Source organism: Sus scrofa, chromosome 1, assembly GCF_000003025.6.
Source record: "Sus scrofa isolate TJ Tabasco breed Duroc chromosome 1, Sscrofa11.1, whole genome shotgun sequence".
Lineage (NCBI taxonomy): Eukaryota > Metazoa > Chordata > Mammalia > Artiodactyla > Suidae > Sus > Sus scrofa.
Window position 1 is genome coordinate 21,870,817 of NC_010443.5, and position 16,796 is coordinate 21,887,612.

General features: G+C 39.9%; 1 long non-coding RNA gene across 4 annotated transcripts in view; it reads left to right on the top strand.

Moving 5' to 3' along the window:
• Nucleotides 1–16,328, top strand: part of LOC110256604 — a 55,273-nt gene extending 38,945 nt beyond the window's left edge. For 2 of the 4 annotated variants that reach the window (XR_002338346.1, XR_002338347.1), the window contains one exon: nt 15,593–16,328. This is a non-coding gene — a long non-coding RNA (uncharacterized LOC110256604). Of the gene's footprint in view, nt 1–6,505; nt 6,993–15,592 lie in introns of those variants that run through there. The other 2 variants (XR_002338350.1, XR_002338348.1) reach the window with 1 other exon arrangement.

Here is a 16,796-nt window from a genome sequence, read left to right on the forward strand (position 1 = left end):
GGATGTGAATGTCTAGGATCACCCCAAGCAACGTACAGAATTTATAGTCTGTATACCTTCAGTCTAATGAGATGTGCCATTGCAAAAGCCTTGGCAGCTGAAAAGAGGTGCTGTCACTTCCCTGCTCAAGAACACTCCAACAGCCTCTCATCATTAAAAAAATACAGCACAACACAACAGAAAGAGAAATGAAAATGCTTTAGTATGTTCTACACAGTCCGACAGGATCTAGGCCCTCTCCACAATGTCTCCCACTATTCTCTTCTCACTCTGCTTTGTCCATGTTGGTCCTGCTTTCAGCCTTCACACTCCCCTTCTTCTGAATCTTTGCATGGCTCACTCTTTTGCTACATTCAGGCTCTGTTCAAGGAAGACGTCCTGGGCAACCCTGGGTAGTAGAGTCCTCCCCAGTCCTTCCTCCCTTCCTCCTTCTCTTTTCTCTACTTCTTTCCTTTCCCCTCATCCCTACCTCCTCCTATTCCACTTTTTCTCCTTCTCCTCCTCCTCCTCCTTCTCCTTTGCACTTATCACTACTGGAAATTTACGTATTTACTTATTTTTATTTTCTTTTGTCTTTCCTGCCCACTAGAATATAAGTATCATGAAAGTGAGGGATTTATGTGTCATGTTCATTGCTGTACCTTATGTGCTTCCAACAGTGCACAGCATGTAGCAGATGCTAAATCAATGAATGAATAAATAAAGGAGAAAGAGAAGCAAGAAACTAGACTTTCTTTCATACTAAGTCATGATTTTCCAATTCTAGGAGACTGTGAATATTTTCCAAGTGCAATTAGGTTTGATGTTTTAATGAATCTCTGTTTTCAGTCTACACAAGGACATGATTACTTAAACCTGTTCCTTTTTAGATGTGGTGTAATATTACATTTAGTGGTAGTATGTTTCTTTTAGTTCAAGTTACTCTAGTCTCTAAAGCAGGTGTGTATCTTTAGGTTGGCAGTGAAATTGCCACATAGGTCTCTTTGTATATTCTCTTATGTATATTCTGTGGCCATTATGGTAAGTTCTTCTCTACTTTCTGCAGCAGTGAGTCTTAAACTGCAGAAGTACTTGAGTTGTCCACTGCAATAAACCCAGCAGCACTGTCAATAAGGGATACTTTAGACCAAGACTGCAAGCTCAAGGAGGCCGGGAACCATTTCTGTTTCTCTCAGTTTTATACCTAGCACATAGAACAGTACTTGGTACATAATATATTGAGAAACATAACAGATGTGATTAAATACGTAGAGATAACTCTTGTTTTTCTTGAATACTTTAGCACTGTAGACAACTAATGAGACTACTTATTTTTGCCTTAACTTTATGTCTAAGTAACCACCTAGTGAGGTTATGGAGGCATTGATTCCCCATTATCCTTTCTGCTTCTCTTGATGGGATGGATCCTCACTCTCCCTGGTCGTCATTAGAATTTTCCTGGTTTGTGTTTTTGTCCACATCTGCTGCTACTTCATGTTTCTTGTTTGACTCTAATCTCCACAAGGAGCTGTGAAGGTGGGGGATGTTTACGTCTCAACTTATGGACTAAGTTTTCTCAGGCCAACCCTAGGTGACACAGCCTCAAGGTAACCTGAGATCTTTGTCACGTGTCCAGTATGTAATCTGAACCTTCAATGTGACAGCACTCCCTTGAGGACCTTGGGTACTGACTTACCCAAGGTAGTACCAGAAGATGAAGGAAGGTACCACATGACTCATTCTGATCTCAATGAGTATCCCCAATAACTTAGGTTTTTTAATTCTCCCCTATCTTAGGGTGATTTCAGTGTCTCCCCTACTGGGACACCTTATCCTACCCACAGGTGTTTGGCAACCTTACTCTCCCATTCTGGTCTTAAAAGTTCTCTTTAACATCTATTCCAAACACCCTAGAGGCAGTCGTGCAAATAAGACCACTATAGATCTGGAGTTAGAGGCAGGCAGGTAAAAATTTAACTCCCTACTTACAGATTTTTGTTATGAACTACTTCATTGACTAATATCCAAATAGGAAAAAAATGTAGAGAATTTTATTACAATTCTAACAATTCTTTTCCAAACCCTTCTAACTCAATATTTACTTATTTAAAAATACTTCCACTACTCTTCTCTCCTTAATGGAGTAACAAGCCAAAGTAAATTATGCTTCATTTCCATTTGCTTTATCAAAACTCTGAAATTTAATGCAGTATGTTGATTTTTGCTTTATTCCATGTTTTTATTTTTTAGAATGAGTTTAACAACTTCCTCAATTATATCCCACAATAACCATATTCCTGACTTCAGCTGCCTCTCTGAGGATGGGAATTGCCATCATCACTTCAAAAAGTCAATTTCAGCTAAGAACATCTCTGTCCACCAGCAGACATCCATTCATTAGCAGAAGACTCAAATTCTTTATATAATATGGGCTTTTAACTTGTCTTTTTTATTATGCGGGACCAAATAGAACATTTTATTATTAACACATAAACTAAAATTTTTTTTTCCAGTCCAGAGTAAACAGTGGACTTCATGGGAAATAACAGAGCATAAGAGCCCTATTATTATTTCCTATTAAATGATTTAATAGGAAAATATTTGTTTATTGAGCACCTACTATGTGCCAGAGAGTATAAATATTGTTGAGGCAAAGAGTAGCTAAGTTCTATGTCCTTAAGGAGTGCAGGGTCTAGTCAAAGGGTTAATTATGTTAGGGTTAAAGGAGTAATTTACTGATGAGTATAATTGATTTATTTCAGACCGCTAATGGAACTGGGAGGATCAGCAGTGGTCTGTGGGAGGGACCAGACATCCCTGAGGGGGACGATCAGACATTAAGAATCAAGAGGTTCCTCCCTCTTTCCTCCCTCCTTTCCTCCTTCCCTCCCTCCCTCCCTCCTTCGATTCCTCCCTCCCTCCCCAAACCCTTCCTCTGCCCGGTGCCAACCTTTTCTTCCCATCCCCTCCACCAATCTCTTCTCTTCATTTCCTTTCACAAGCTAGTAGGTTATGGGAGGAAAGACTCTTCTTCAGATCTTTTGTCCCAAAATGGAAAAAATAATGCCCACTTCCGTCAGCTTCTTTAAGGTATTTGGTCTCAAAAGCACTTTACCAAAGCCCTTCAAAAGGCCACTCACCTGTTTGCTGAAGGTAAGTCATGCTCTGGAGTTAAGATTCCCTTCTTTGCCACAGGAAGGGAGGAGGTTGTTTTTCACGCACTTGGGGAGGGCTGTCAGTGGTTTGTTGAATTTATGGCAAGCCTACTTTAGGATGCTGTTGGCTCACTGAACTCAGTTTCTCAATGTACAAGAAACTTGACAAGACCTGATAAGACCATCTGGACTTTTTCAAGGGGCAATGCTAACCATTATGCCTCCAAATTACCTGTGCTATAAGAATGGCCAGTTTCACTCTAATTAATACATAGCTCCACCAAGAAATAGGCAAAACAATTTTTAGGAGTTTTCTGATCTACTTTTGCATTGTTCGACTTGATTTTTATAGCATATATTTTATACAAAGTAACAAAATTATAACTGATATTTTATGTTAATAGTATCAACTACATACTGACTACCTGTTTTGAGCCATTAGTACATTCTAAATACATTAGCGTCATTTTGTACACATAATTTTCACTTCAAACTACAACCATGCAAGATATGCAGTATTATTTACCATTTAACAAGTAAAAAAACAGCATCAGAAAAGTTAAGTCACACAGTTGGTAAGTGGCAAAGCCAAGATTTAAGCATAGATGTGTATATTAATACTATCATATGTATGTATTTACATATGTCAGTAAATTACATGGTAAATTATCCTCATGTTTATTTTTGCAAGAATGGTTATAATTAAAAGACAAGCTTTTCTTCTTTTCATTTAAAAAGCTGGCTTTTAGGGAAGGAGATGACAATTAATGACAGATGTCAGTAAATTTTTAGAACTGAGAAAGGAGGTTTTGGGAGTTCCTGTTGAGGCCCAGTGGAAACAAGTCTAAGATCTATGAGGATGCGGTTTCAATCCCTGGCCTCACTCACTGGGTGGAGGATCCAGCGTTGCCGAGAGCCATGGTGTAGGTCACAGAGGTGTCTTGGATGACATGTTGCTGTAGCTGTGGTGTAGGCCAGCAGCTGTAGCTCTGATCCGACCCATAGCCTGGGAACTTCCATATGCCGCATCTGTGGCCCCAAAAAGCAAAAAAAAAAAAAAAAAAAAAAAAAAAAAAAAGTGAATGTTAAATATTTATTTAATAACATTTTAATAAAACTAGATGAGGATGATAGGAGATAGACATGAGATGAGGAGTTGTAAGCTTAAGAGGCCCAATTCCTCATTCCCCTTAGTAGAAAGTCAGTAGGAAAAAAAGAAGATATCAAGACAAAGAAGTTTAAGCACATATAAGAAACATGGAGATAAATATCAGAAGACAAAAGAAAAGGAGTTGAAATTAGTCATTCATGTAGCAGGAGTTGAGGATAAGGAGAACTGGAACCTTAGAACATATCTGACTTTTAAAATCAAAGTTGAGTATTATCCTCATGCAAAATAAAAGAAAGCATATATAGGAGTTTCCATCATGGCTCAGTGGTTAACGAATCTGACTAATATCCATGAGGACTTGGGTTAGATCCCTGGCCTCGCTCAGTGGGTTAAGGATCTGGCGTTGCTGTGGCTGTGGTATAGGCTGGCAGCTGTAGCTCTGATTCAATCCCTAGCCTGGGAACCTCCATATGCCCTGGGTGTGGCCTTAAAAAGACAAAAAAAAAAAAAAAAAAGACAAAAAAAAAAGAAAAAAGAAAAGAAAGCATATATAGGCAATTGCAGATAACTTACAAAATATAGATTAATATAGGTAGAACAAAGATCATCTCTGAATAATTTCACCAAACTTAACCACTAATGAACATCTTAGTGTATTGTCCTTCAATAAATATTTTCGTTACAAACTAAATGTATTTAAATATGTTCACACACATATTAAGAAAGATTGTGTTTTTGTAAATACTTACTATAAGAGGTATTCTCCCATGTGATTAAATTTTTTCCCTAAGTTTTATATAATATTCATTTGTTTGAATCATGTAATTGGCCATTTCTCTCTCTCTCTCTCTTTTTTTTTTTTTTTTTTTTGTCTTTTGTCTTTTTGCCATTTTCTTGGGCCGCTCCTGCGGCATATGGAGGTTCCCAGGCTAGGGGTCCAGTTGGAGCTGTAGCCACCAGCCACAGCCACAGCCACAGCCATGCCGGATCCAAGCTGCGTCTGCAACCTACGCCACAGCTCATGGCAACACCGGATCCTTAACCCACTGAGCAAGGCCAGGGATCAAACCCACAACCTCATGGTTCCTAGTCGGACTCGTTAGCCACTGAGCCACGACAGGAACTCCCATTTTTCTCTCTTGAACATTTAACTTTTAAAATGTATTACTTCATTTAGTTATTACAATAGCGTTTCGAACTACTTCCTTTTTATTTTTCTTTTTTTGCTTTTTAGGGCCAGAGTTGTGGCAAATGAGAGTTCCCAGGCTGGGGGGTCAAATCAAGCTGCCACTGCCAGCCTATACCACAGCTCACAGAAACACGGATCCTTAACCTGCTGAGTGGGGCCAGGGATTGAATCCGCATCCTCATGGATACTAGTCAGGTTCCACAACAGGAACTCCCATTGAGTTGCTATAATCCTACCCCCTCTTTTTTGCTTTTTTTCCCCCAAAAAAGACTCTGAAAAACATATGTAATGTGCTGTTATGGGATGAGTTATTTTTCCCCAGATTTTATGTTGAAATCCTAACCCTAGTACCTCAGAATGTGACTGGATTCGGAGATGGGGCCTTGAATGATGCAATTAAATTAAGATGAGGTCATTAGGGTGGTCAGTAGTCTCACATGACTTGTGTCCTTATAAAAGGAAATTAGGACACACACAGGTGCCAAGGAGAGATCATGTGAAGACACAGGAGAAGAATAATGGTCATCTACAAGATCCCCAAAGAAGCCAACTCTAATAACACCTTCATCTTGAACTTCTAGCTTCCAGAGGTGTGAGAAAATACATTTCTGTTGGTTAAGCCACCTAGTCTGGGGTATACTATTTTGGCAGTGCTAGCAAACTAACACACTCACCTATGGTCATGTACCAAAGGCCACCCCTGGGTTCATAATACAGGTCTTTTGAACCCAGATTTCAGACCCCATGCTCTTTCCCTAATACCCGGCCCTCACACACACACAATGCATATGGACACATGTGCATTCAGCTCCCCTAAAAGTCACAGTCTATCTCATTGCATACAAGTTGATGCTGTCATCTTCTCCTTTTGCTTTTATTTCCATTCTTTTCTTCATCTCTACTTATAATATTTCCATATTCTCCTTCTACTTCTTTCATTTTTTTACTCTTCCTATGGAAATACTCCAGCAGCTTTTCTTACTATAAACGTCTGTTTTGGAATAGCCACAGATCTACATTTTTGTATCCTGACTTCTAGGTCTGTAACCATCTTACATTCTGTTTCCTCAGTTTATTCTTCAAGGTACATCTGGTTAAGAACATGATGTCCCCCAGGGCTGTCAGGTGCAAATTGGAATTGATAGAGCAACAAACTCCACAGTGTGATATAATTTATAATATGAGTTGGGATCTGATGTGATCAAAGAAAGATTGACTACAAAGACTACAGTCTGGCTTGGGATGTTCTTGGTTTGTAACTACCGTAATTTTACCTAGTTTCTCCTTGTCATACTCTCAATGCATTTTTCCCCTCCAAAATTCCATCTTCTTTTCCAGGATCCTATGATCAACAAAAATAAGCAACACTCTTTGCTCGGAGCAATTCTTGTCTTTATTTGAGCAGGTGGTAAATAATAATAGACACACTTAGCCTTTAAAATGTGTGTCTTAAGTCCTTAAGGCATATGTTCAGATTCTTGTTTCCAGTGTGAAAAGAAATTTCAAAGAGAAGAAACAAAGAGAACAATAAAATTTGAAAACCTCAAATCTTTTTTTTTTTTTGGTCTTTTTTCCTTTTCTAGGGCTGCTTCCCACAGCATATGGAGGTTCCCAGGCTAAGGGTCGAATCGGCCTACGCCACAGCCACAGCAGTGAGGGATCTGAGCCGCGTCTGCGACCTACACCACAGGTCACGGCAACGCCGGATCCTTAACCCACTGAGCAAGGCCAGGGATGGAAGCCACAACCTCATGGTTCCTAGTCAGATTCGTTAACCACTGCGCCATGACGGGAACTCTGAAAACCTCAAATCTTGACTAGTTCTGGTAAATAGAAATGAGACAGATGGTTTCGCTCTTCTGAAATCAATATTTTCTTCTCAAGAGAATGGAATTCATTCTAGCTTAGAACCCCTTTCAAAATGATCAGGGCTTTGAGCTCTTCTTTTTTTGCAGTGGTGATATGAGTTATGTGTATTTTCTAGGAAATCATGCAGTTGGCAAACGTGTTGATATCCAGAGATTAATGTATGCATCTATTTTCCAAGCTCACAGATTTGAAATATCTTGACAATGACAAAGAGAGTTGATGATGAGGGTTGCTAGACACTGAGGGGTTTTTTGGAGCTATTGTTTCTATGTCCTGGAATCTACTTTCTTTAAAATCTTCAAAATTTGATAGCATCTCGTATTTCCCCACTTCTGCCTAAAGGCAGAGAAATGAATTTAAGTGGACTCTCAAGACTCCTTTGAACCCTGAATCTGAGTTTGCCTCCTGTCCTGCAGGCCACCAGATGGGGTTAGCCATTAACCACAGGAAGTGCTATGGCCCCATGAAAATAGTAATCAATGAGAGGCAACTCTAAGTAGAGTTGTCAGGGATCCACTCACTGTTTTTTCCTCAGATGACTTAAATGTGTTAGAATTAAGTTGAAGGATGTCTATAACATCCAGAGAATGGATTTGCAAAATGGATCCTTTTTTAGAGGATATAATTTTTCTATCATTTCTTTAGTTGTACAATTTCTATTGAAGGTAAGTCTGTGAAGACACATTGATAAGGTGTAAAGAACTGTGACTGCTAAAACTTAAACAACTTTAATCTTGAATTTGAGTAAAAAAGCAGCACCAAATTAAGAGAGTGCAATTTTCCTTTTAATTGGTAGAGGAAAGTTTGGTTGGTACAGAAGATTTTTCCTTAGAAACTATCTAGATGGCCTGGAAAAGTAATATGAAACATCTAAAATGTGTATGTGTGTATAGGATAATGAGCATGTTTTGATGTGTTTCAGTTAAGTTAAATTTTTTCACTCCATGCATGTGAAAGTAAGCTTTGACCTGAAAAGTATTTCTGGATTGTACTGGGATTGCTTTTTTCTTTCCTAATAAAGCTTTCTTTTTTAAAAAAATTCAATTGTGTAAAGACACAAAAAATTGAAATTTGCAGTACACTGAAATCTGAGCAATTGTACAATTAACAGTTTCCTCCTTCCCTAGAGACATGTGAATAATAAAAATAGCCCTGGAATCATTTAATGTAACCTTTGTTCTTTCAGACATTTAACTGTGGTTGAGTTTGTTTTGTTAATGGATTATTATCCCAATTTTACTTTCACCTTTTTTTTCCATTTATAATGATTTTTATTTTTTCCATTATAGCTGGTTTACAGTGTTCTGTCAATATTCTACTGTACAGCAAGTTGACCCAGTTACACATACATGTATACATTCTTTTTTCTCACATTATCATGCTCCATCATAAGTGACTAGATATAGTTCCCAGTGCTATTCAGCAGGATCTTATTGCTTATGCATTCCAAAGGCAATAGTTTGCATCTTATTAACCCTAAATTCCCAGTCCATCCCACTCCCTCCCCCTCCCCCTTGGCAACTGCAAGTCTGTTCTCCAAGTCCATGATTTTCCTTTCTTTGGAAATGTTCACTTGTGCCATATATTAGATTCCAGTTATAAGTGATATCATATGGTATTTGTCTTTCTTTTTCTGACTTACTTCACTTAGTATGAGAGTCTCTAGTTCCGTCCATGTTGCTGCAAATGGTATTATTTTGTTCTTTTTTATTGCTCAGTAGTATTCCATTGTGTATATATACCACATCTTCCTTATCCAATCATCTGTTGATGGACATTTAGGTTGTTTCCATGTCTTGGCTATTGTGAATAATGCTGCAATGAACATACAGGTGCATGTATCTTTTTCAAGGCAAGTTTTGTCCGGATATATGCCCAAGAGTGGGATTGTGGGGTCATATGGTAGTTCTATGTATAGTTTTCTAATGTGCCTCCATACTGTTTTCCATAGTGGTTGTACCAATTTACATTTTCACCAACAGTGCAGAAGGTTTCCCTTTTCTCCACACACCCTCCAGCATTTGTTATTTGTGGACTTATTAATGATGGCTATTCTGAATGGTGTGAGGTGGTATCTTACAGTAGTTTTGATTTGCATTTCTCTAATAATCAGTGATGTTGAGCATTTTTTCATGTGCTTGTTGGCCATCTGTATATCTTCTTTGGAGAAATGTCTATTCAGTCTTTTGCCCATTTTTCAATTGGGTTGTTGGCTTTTTTGCTGTTGACTTGTATAAGTTGTTTGTATATTTTAGAGATTAAGCCCTTGTCCTTTGCGTCATTTGAAACTATTTTCTCCCATTCTTTAAGATGTCTTTTTTTTTTATGGTTTCCTTTGCTGTTCAAAACTTGTCAGTTTGATTAGGTCCCATTGGTTTATTTTTGCTTTTATTTCGGTTGCTTTGGGAGACTGACCCAAGAAAACATTTGTAAGGTTGATATCAGAGAGTGTTTTGCCTATGTTCCCTTCCAGGAGTTTAATAGTGTCTTGTCTTACATTTAAGTCTTTAAGCCATTTGAGTTTATTTTTGTGCATGGTGTGAGGGTGTGTTCTAGTTTCATTGATTTGCATGCAGCTGTCCAGGTTTCCCAGCAATGCTTATTGAAAAAACAGTCTTTTTCCCCCTTTTATGTTCTTGCCTCCTTTGTCAAAGATTAGTTGACCATAGCTGTCTGGGTTTCTTTCTGGGTTCTTTGTTCTGTTCCATTGGTCTGTATGTCTGTTTTGGTACCAGTACCACACTGTTTTGATGACTGTGGCTTTGTAATATTGCCTGAAGTCTGGGAGAGTGATGCCTCCTGCTTGTGAACATCAACATCCCTGTGAACCTGGGATGAATTCCACTTGGTCATGTTGTATGATCTTTTTTATGTGTTGTTGGATTCAGTTGGCTAAAATTTTGTTGAGAATTTTTGCGTCTATATTCATCAAAGATATTGGCCTATAGTTTTCTTTTTTGGTGGTATCTTTGTTTGGTTTTGGAATTAGGTTGATGGTGGCATCATAGAACATCTTTGGGAGTGCTCCTTCTTCTTCAACCTTTTGGAAAAGTTTAAGGAGGATGAGTGTAAGCTCCTCTTTGTATGTTTGGTAGAATTTGCCTGTGAGGCCATCTGGTCCTGGACTTTTATTTGTAGGGAGTGTTTTTATGACATATTCAATTTCATCCCTAGTGATCAGTCTGTTCAGTTGATCTATTTCTTTTTGATTGAGTTTTGGCAGGCTCTAAGTCTCTAGAAAGTTGTCCATTTCTTCTAGGTTGTTAAATTTGTTGGCATACAATTGTTCATAGTATTCTCTTAGGGTTTTTGTGTTTCTGCAGTATCCATTGTGATTTCTCCTTTTTCATTCCTTATTTTGTTTATTTGGGTTTTTTTCTTTCCTCTTCTTGCTGAGTCTGGCCAGAGGTTTTTTACCTTTTCAAAGAACCAGCTCTTGGTTTTATTGATTTTTTTCTATTGTTTTTTGAATCTCTATTTTGTTGATTTCCTCTCTGATCTTAATGATTTCCTTCCTTCTGCTGACTTTTTTAATTCATTTAAGTGGTGAGTTAAGTTGTCAATTTGATGTTTTTCTTCTTTTTTGAGGAAGGCCTGTATTGCCATGAACTTCCTCTGAGTACTGCTTTTGTGGCATCACATAGATTTTGAGTGGTTGTGTCTTCATTATCATTTGTCTTGAGGTATTTTTTAATTTCCTTCTTGATTTCCTCAATGACCCATTGGTTTTTCAGTTGTATGTTGTTTAGTCTCCATGTAGTTAGTTTTTTCTCATTTATTTTCCTGTGGTTGATTTCTAGTTTCATGCCATTGTAGTCAGAGAAGATACCTGAAATAATTTCTATACTCTTAAATTTGTTGAGGTTAGCTTTGTGCCCTAGTATGTGATTGATCCTTGAGAATATTCCACATGCACTTGAGAAGAATGCATATTCTGATTTTTTTGGATGTAATGTCCTGAAAATGTCAATTAAGTCTAACTTTTCTATTGTGTCATTTAGGATCTCTATTGCCTAATTGATTTTCTGTCTAGAGGATCTGTCAATTTATGTGAGTGGAGTGTTAAAATCTCCTACTATGATTATATTCCCATCAATTTCTCCTTTTATGTCTATTAGTACTTGTAGTATGTATCTGGGTGCTCCTATATTAGGGGCATATATAATGACAATTGTAGTATCCTCTTCTTGAATGGATCCTTTTACCATTCTTTGTCTTTCTTTATGGCCTTCATTTTAAAGTCTGTTTTGTCTGATATGAGGATTGCAACTCCTGCTTTCCTGTCTTGTCAATTGGCATGAAACATCTTTTCTATCCCCTCACATTCAATCTATATGTGTCCTTTGCCCTAAGATGAGTCTCTTGTAGACAGCAGATTGTAGGCTTTTGCTTTTTTTAAATCCAGTCTGACACTCTGTGTCTATTGATTAGAGCATTCAGTCCATTGACATTTAAGGTAATTATTAATAGATACGTATTTATTACCATTTTAACCCTTGTTTTCCAGTTGATTCTATCTTCCTCTTTTCTTCCTTTTTTTTGGTTGGATGATTTCCATTTATTTTATGCTTGAGTACTTTTCTTTTTAGTTTTTGTGAATGTAATGTTTGGTTTTGATTTGTGGTTGCCCTGTTTTTTAGTATGATAACCCCTTCCTGTATCTGCTTACTTTAGCCTGATAGCCATATAGGCTTAAACTTTACTGAAATAAAAAAAAAAAGAATCTGTAGTTTCTTACTTTCCTTTGCCACATTCTATGATTTTGAAGTCTTTTTAACATCTTCATGTTTAGATCTGTATGCTGGCTTATTTAAGTGATTGCTTTCCAGTTGTGTTTTCCTCCATCCTATTTCTTCTTCTTTCTTCTTTCTTCTTTCTTCTTCTTCTTCTTCTTCTTCCTCTTCCTCTTCCTCTTCCTCTTCCTCCCCCTCCCCCTCCCCCTCCTTTTCTCCTCCCCCCTTTTTTTTTAAGAGAAGCCCCTTCAGTATTTCTTTTAGAATGGTTTTCGTATTGCTGTACTCTTTCGGCTTTTGTTTGTTGGAGAAATTCTTCTATTTTAAATGATATTCTTTCTGGATAGAGTAGTCTAGGTTGCAGTTTTTTTCCTTTCAGAACTTTAAATATATCTTGCCACTCCCTTCTGGCCTGTAGTGTTTCTGTAGAGAAATCAGCTGATAGCCTTATGGGGGTCCCTTATAATTAATGCTTTACTTTTCTCTTGCTGCCTTCAGAAATCTCTCTTTAACTTTTGCCATTTTTGTTATAATACATCTTGGTGTGGTCCTCTTTGGGTTCAACTTGTTTGGGGCCCTCTGTGCTTCCTGTATCTTGGTATCAGTTTCCTTTAGATTTGGAAAGTTTTCAGACATAATTTCTTCAAATATGTTTTCAATCTCCTTTTCTTTTTCTTCTCCTTCTGGGATTCCTATTATGTGTAGATTGGCCCGCTTTATGTTATCCCATAGATCTCTTGTATTGTTTCATGTTTTTTCATTTGGTTTTCTGTCTGTTGTCCTGATTGGGTGATTTCCATTATTCTGTCTTCCAAGTCACTAATTTGTTCCTCTGCATTATTCATTCTGCTATTTAGTGCCTTTAGCTCAATTCGTTTCTCTGCAAATGAATTTTCTAATTTTTCCATGTTCCTCCTTATATTTTCTAGTTTATTTCTAAAGGAATCTGCATTACTGTTCATATCTGCTCTGAATTCCTTGATATCCAGCCTTAATTCCTTCAGTATTTTCACTACCTCCCTTTTGAACTCAGTGTCTGTCAGACTGTAGAGGTCTGTTTGTTTGCTGCTTCATGTGAATTCTGCTCTTTTAACTGGGAATGGTTCCTGAGCTTTTTCATCTTGCTTATGTTTTTCTTTTTCTTTGAGTTTAGGGAAGCCAAACTATAGTCTTGGAGGGCTACTTCTATGCAAGAGCACCCCTTTGTATTTTATGGGGGTTTACTATTTATTTTTGGCATGAGAGTTTGAATATTTGCTGTCTCTTTCTTCAGTGTGAGTAGGCTGTTATCCCCAGGGTGCTGAGTGTGTTTCCAGGGAGAAGGAAGCAATGGGTAGGGCTAGTAGTCAGTGCCTGGTTGCTGGGCTCTTAACAGCAGCAAGGACCTGCAGGAAGGTGCCGCTGGCTACTCCTAGTTGCAGAGCCCTAGGAAGTGGTAATGAGCCTAGGAAAATTTACAAGGTGCCTAGAGCATTTGGCAGTGGCCGCAGCCAGGTGTGTAAATTTCCAGGGGAGTGAGAGTCACAACAAGCATTGCAGTGCCCTCCTCTGGGGTGACTGGAGCTGCCTGTTCAGGACCCCTAGTGGTAGCAGGCCATGCCCACCTCTGGAGTCAGTGATGACTGTGGTGGTTTGCCCCTGCCACGTGCAGACCATTCAAGAAGCACCCTGTCTCACTTAGCCCACGCAGGAGGTGCTGCACAGGCTGCTCCTAGTTGCAGGATCCTGGGAAGTGACAGAGATCAATCGTGTGGACACTGCCTGGAGCATTAGGCAGTGGCAGCATCAGGGCCGGTGTGCTCCCAGGCATGGGAGAGCAAGAAGGGTGGTGTTTGGTCACGTGCCCTCCTCTCTGGTGCCCTTGAGGTGATTGGGGCCACAAGTGGTGCCTATTCATGGACCCCTAATGGTGGTGAGCCACTCCCACCTCTGGAGCCAGAGATAACTGTGGTGGTTTGCCCACCACCTGCAGACCATGCAAGAAACACCCTGTCCTGCTTAGCCCATGCAGGAGGTGCTGCACCAGCTGCTCCTAGTTGTAGGGTCTTGGGAGAGGACAGTGATCAAGCTTCTGGGTGCTGCCCAGGGTGTTTGGCAGTGGCAGCTCTAGGGTGGGTGTGTTCCCAGGAGAGTGAGAGCAACAACGTGTGGTGCTTGGTTGCAGTGTCTTACCCCCCCCCCCCCCCGCCGCCACCCGCCAACCTCTGAGGTGACTGGGGCTGCAGGTGGAGCCCACTCACACCCCCAGTGGTGGCAGGCCACACCTCCCTCCGGCCTCCAAGAGGACCGCTCTGGTCCATCCCTGCTGCCAGTAGATCATGCAATAGGCACCACGTTGCACTTAGCCCCATGCTGCCCTTTGCCCACACAAGAGGTTCCGGGCCACTGGTAGCCTGCGCAAGAAGCACCCAGTCCCCCATAGCCAGGGCAAGTGGCGTCTCACCCCATAGCCTGCACCAGAGCAGCCCCGCCCTCTGAGAGCTCCTGGGCATGCGCACGCTCTGGTGCCGGGAGTCCTATAGCAGCCCCACCCCTCCCTCTCTCGCCCTCCCAACAATGGCGCTTCAACTCTCCTGCGGGCCAGACCTTCTCCCAGATTCCCTCTGCCCTGGCGTTCCCCTCCTCAGCTGATAGCACACCACTCCCCTCCCGTGGCACACTGCTCCTTAGCCCCTCGGGCTGTCCCCACTCCTCCAACCGCAGTCCTCTTGGGACTGACCTCCGGAGCCTAAGCCTCAGAGCCCAGCCCCCGCCCGAGTGTCTCAGGCTGTGGTGTCTGGGGCGGTGGCCGCGATGATCTGTGCGGTTCTCACTCTGCTTTGTCCTCAGTCCAGCTGCTGCGCTTTTCTCGGCCACTTCGATGTCCCTCTGTCTGTCTCAGCTGATCTCCAGGTTGGTTAGGTGGCTTCCCAGGATGTGAATTCCTTTTCCCCTTCCCAGCTCCCTCTCAGGAATGCTAGTCCTGTCCTGATTACTTTTTCTCTCTCTTTTTGTTCTATCCAGTTATGGCAAGGGTTTCTTGCCTTTTTGGAGGTTTAGTTCTTCTGCTAGCATTCAAAAGATGTTCTGTGCGAGTCATTTTACATGTAGATGTGTTTTTTTAATGTGTTTGTGGGAGAAGCCGAGCATGACCTCTTACTCCTCCACCATCTACTTACACCTTTAGATTCAAAGTATTATGTGAACAATTAAAAGCTTATGGAAGTACTGTTTTTGAAACGGAAAGTAAATCTCTACCATTTTTTTTTAGAAAGTGTGAAGTCGTAATATTTTAAAATATTTATTCTCCTGTGGTTTTATTTGCTGCCATTTTTGTCCACTAACCTCAGGTTCACACACACTGTAGGTAAAAGGTAATTCAACATCCTTGGACATACTCTCTGTGTTCAGCTTCATGTTAGAGTGCCTAGGGAGTATACAGATACTTAACGCCCTTCCAGTGCTTACCAACTGGTCAAAATTAATTTTATTCTGTATGTTTCTGGTTTGGATATATTGAGTTTTGAGTGGGCAAAAAGTGTTGATAATACACAAAGTTTTATATTTTCCTTTCTAGGCTCCTCCAATTCAGGAAAGCCTAAATTGGATGCAAGAGATGAAAAAGGCTTCAGCTGCTTCTATAGAAGTTACTGAAATCTTCAGGTAAAATACCATATATTCTGGCCTTTGATTGTGTTCTCTTAAACCCTTGTGTTTCATGTGTGTCAAGTCTTGACCTCTCCATAGCACTTGAGCATTTGAGGTCAGAGCTTTGCCTCCTATTTCTTTTGTGTTATTCTCTCTGAGTCCCTAGTAGGTGTTCAAATATACTTGTTTAAGGGAAATGAACTGTTAATGTCTGATGGCAATTACCATTGTCAAACAGTTTGATGTTAGGGTTGGTGTCATTGATTCATCTGGACAATCCCCCAAAGCAATTCCTAAAGCCCTGGTGAATTATTTTATTTGGTAAGGTAATTTACTCAATTATTCTTAAGCAAATCACTTTTAGTTTTCTTAACTCAAGTAGATCGCTCTATTGGTCTTATTTTCTCCCTGTTCACAATTTCCCCCAAACATCTGTCTGTTTATCTGTATACTTCTCTATTTTCCCCAACTTCTATCTTCCAAACTTCTCTCTATCCCCAAACATCTGAACCTTTGACTTTCAGAGGATGTTGCCTTCATTCCTCCAAACAGTTTCTGGCTACCGTGTGCTCATTTGTCTGGAGTTCTTGACCACAGTGAAGCCACTTGTATTTGTTTTGGATGCCTGCCTACCCAGACTTGCATGATTATTATATTTACTATCACCTGAGTATACCAGGGTGGGGGGAGGTGGTTGGTGGGAATTGGGAAGGGGATGGTATTTGTCTTCATGTGTATTCAGTTAAGTCAGAGAAATCACTCCTGAACTTAGCCTAACCAAAAAGGAGAGATTACTGGAAAGACCCAAAGTGGCTCTCAGGAAGAACTGTATAAACCACTTTCTTGTGGTCCTCTCTCTTTCTGTGCCTTCACTGACTCTTTTATCCTCTGTTTGTTATAAATGTGAACATTACCAAGGGTCTTCTTGATCTTTTTATTTTGACTTTCTCTAGATTCTATTTGGATGAACTCACCTTTACTCTTAGGTTGCAATGATTTCCAAGTATACACCTCTAGGATATTTCTTGCACTTGCTCTTCAGAGCAGTTTTTTCAACAACCATTGTGTACTTCCATTTTTATGGTCTCCAAACCTGAAGCTCAACTTGACACCATCTAAATTCTTTCTCTTTG